Source organism: Lygodium microphyllum, chromosome 3, assembly GCF_053477565.2.
Source record: "Lygodium microphyllum isolate KBCC chromosome 3, Lygodium_microphyllum_v1.1.10, whole genome shotgun sequence".
NCBI lineage: Eukaryota > Viridiplantae > Streptophyta > Polypodiopsida > Schizaeales > Lygodiaceae > Lygodium > Lygodium microphyllum.
This window is the reverse complement of record NC_141137.1, coordinates 3,675,417-3,678,932: the sequence shown is the minus strand read 5'-3', so window position 1 is coordinate 3,678,932 and position 3,516 is coordinate 3,675,417.

Genomic DNA, 3,516 nt, shown 5'->3' with positions numbered 1-3,516 from the left:
CCTAAAGCATGATTCATATCTGCCCAATGCATTGCACATCATTGAACTGATATAAATTGAAGTAGGCCATCCACTTGGCATTGTTGAGCTAAACAATTCATTACATGATGATTAGCCTCTTAAATAGTCCGAAAACATGTTTAATTAATAAAAAACGCTAAAATAAGGAGCGGTTCGAGAGTGTTTTTGTGTAAACCCTAATTTGGGAAGGTCCATCCACATCTATTAATCGACAGGCTGCCCACCATTCAGCCCATTCTTTTGTGCAGGTTTCTCACTCTACCACGCAGATTTCAAGTATAGCCACCTACCATCTGTTTTGAGATATCAGGTGGTGCCAAAGGCAAAATTTGTAATAAGTTATGCTTGATAGGTAGCAGGTGATATCCAATGTCAGATTATGACCTAGACCAATTTATTTGCTACTAATGTCGATGGTGACATTAGAGACTAGGCATTAATTAATTAATTAATGCTAGTGTAAGGTCTAATAACTACTCAAGGATACTTGAAAGACAAAGTGGCCTAGCCAATTTAATTATTGACTAGTGAAATCAATTTTTTGAGCACTAGAATAGTTATTAAACCATTGACAATTTCATCCATGGTTTATGCTGAATTAATGCTTTTCTATGGATTGATAGTTAGAGCAGTTGAGAAACATGAGTTATGGATGCATCCAATAGGTTTCTAGCAACAATTTTAGACTAATTCTAAATTTTATGTTATGTATATGCTGGCTAGAAATTTTCAGTAGTTTTGGGACATATGGCATGGTTGGACAATAGTGGCCAATGTTGTGATTGTGATGCCTTATGGAAATTCCAGTCCAGTATGCTTTTTCTTTGGTGCAATGTAGCACAATCAAGGAAGATTGCAAAATTTTCAAGGGGGTGGTTAGTCACGGGGACGTGAAATTTTATTGCTTTACTTAGCATTCGATTAAAAGTTAATCAAATGTCCTAATGTCACTTGCACATGTGAGGTGCAAGTTAATTATTTCACAGTGTAGAACCCAGACCCCAAGATATCAGTTGTTGGTGCCAAAAGCAAAAGTTGTAATAAGTTATGCCTGACAAGTGTACTAGGTGCATTGAGATGGAATGCGGAAAAGAATTGTGCAAATGGTTCAGGGTGACAGGTCGTACCTAATTTAAGGACCCCTAGGTGCTGTGCTGTGATCATGGGTGCCCCCTTTTTTTTCCTTTTCTTTTTGTTTTCTCTCTCTTTTTTTTTCTTTCTCTTATTTTTTTGGGATAAAATGAAAACAATCAATGCAATACATTGAGGCTATTAGCCTTTCATTCGGATTGGGAAATGTCGAGATCCAAAGGCTATGAAAAATGAATATTACAAAGATGATTGTGTTAGCCTCGATGCTAGAGGAACTGTTGTTGAGATGAAGAGATACACTTGAGATTTTGCAAACCTTTTTGTAACATGTAAGACATTAAACCAATTGAGGTAGCAAACTGGAGTGAGCTATGCATGGACAAGGGACAGAGCATTTGGTGAATTGAATCCTGGTTGATGAAGAAACGATTGTCATTGTTGAGAGCATGGCTCCTACCCAGATGTAGAGTTTGGCCAAGAAAGAAAGAGTAGCCAATGACTATGCTTTGGGCCATCCTCAAATGCACTTTGTACTTTCTGCAGGGTTGATTTTCTCTTCCAGCAGGCTTCTGTCATGGCTCTTTGTTATCGCTTTCTCCATAATGGTTCTTCGTGGGGTTGGTGGTCTTGTGGTGACTTGGACATTGAACGCTTTTGTACAGAGACCTACGTCATCTTGCATTCACTTGGCAACTCGTGAGAGTACATGCAAGTCATTTGCTTCAACCAGAATGAATAGGTATAGCTCAAAAAGACATCACTTATCTGAATCCCATAGTGTTGACTTCAATGCATTATCACCTGCGCTTGATTATCATTGCTTCTGTGTGTGATGGCTTTGCTTCTTTTGCTATTATTCATACATTGTTTATTTATATATAGGTTTATGAATCCATGTCACTTCAGGATAAAAACCAATTATAGAACTCAAGAATGTACTGGAGTGTGACATACATATCTAGCAATTGTGGCTGTCTACTTAGTAACAATAGATATTTTGCAACATCAAGTAGTATGGTGCCTTGTCTGAGTCTACTGGCAACATGTAGCTCCTCCTTAGTGAGAATTTTATTAATCAGAGAGTTCTCTTAGCTAGTTCCAGCTAAGTCCATACCCCGAATGGTATTCAATACTCGAAAGGAAGTTGGTGCCACATAGGTCAGCAGGTCTCTTTGAGACTACCATTTGGCCAGTTGCTCCTTTGAGACTGTCATAATTTGGGCTCCAAGTTTGGCCATTGTAGCGGGTTTTCAAACCAACGTTTTTCAAATTGACTTCGACCCTTTGATTGTCACTTTAGTTGCTCTATCTCTAAGAGATTCGGTTGGCAAAGTGCTTCGTTGAATGTCACAGTTAAGCGTAGTTTGTTGGCTTCCTCGTCAGAGATGAGTCGCATGCGTTCATGTAGGAGGTTGTCATAGTGTTCGTTAAGCTATTTTTTCTCTTCCCAGGATATCAGATATGCCAAATATTCCTCAAGCTACTCCCTAGGGAATGTGGCCATGTCTGCAAGGACTACATAGGCATGTGCGAATAATTTGAGTTTAGCATCCAACTCGGTCAAGCACTCTGTGACACTTCTACATTCAATGCAGGCTTGCTCAGTTGCTATCTCATGCAAGGTTCTAGGAGTTTCCCTAGGCTTTAGCATAGTTGGGGGACTCAGGCCTAGATGAGAAAGATTGATCAATGCTAGGATTGCTTATGTCCTCGAGGTGTTCATGTTTCTTCTGAGGCTTTGCTGCTATTGTGTCAGCTTGGTTTTCCTCGGATGTGACTGGTATAGTTTCGTCAACCTATTGTGACAGTGTTGTATCCACTCTTGATTGGTCAATGTAAGTTCTGCCTATCAGTGGATTGAGCGTTGCAAGAAACCGTTGATGGTAATGGTTGAATTCTGCAGGAGTATGACTTTGAAATTAAGTTCAGACCTAGTAAATAAAATGTAGTATTAGCAGATGCCTTGCACACCTGTTTGTACGAGAAATAGTTGACAAAATCTCCCCCTCCTCTACCACACTTGTCACTTTCACAAGGGGACAATCAACGCACACATGTTGCATCACATTATCTGGAAAGGCTGTTGCAAATAGTCAATTAAGTTAAGGATGATGTAAGAAACAAACACATTGCAGAATGTTAAGGTCCTACGGTTTAGAGCCACTCACATGTGCGTATCTCATTCATCCATGTTGTGAGCTGATGGTTACCATCCCAAACATAAAACATGCAATTTGACAAAAAGGCCCAATGGGTGCCGCTGATTTTTGCCTCGAAGTCCTCATACTTCTTTAGCCAATGGGGGTCCCACTCAGTTCTAATCATATCATCAACCTCCTTGCACTGGTGTCTTGGAGTCTCTAATGACATTATGAATATACCCATCCCTCTAATGTAACCGTT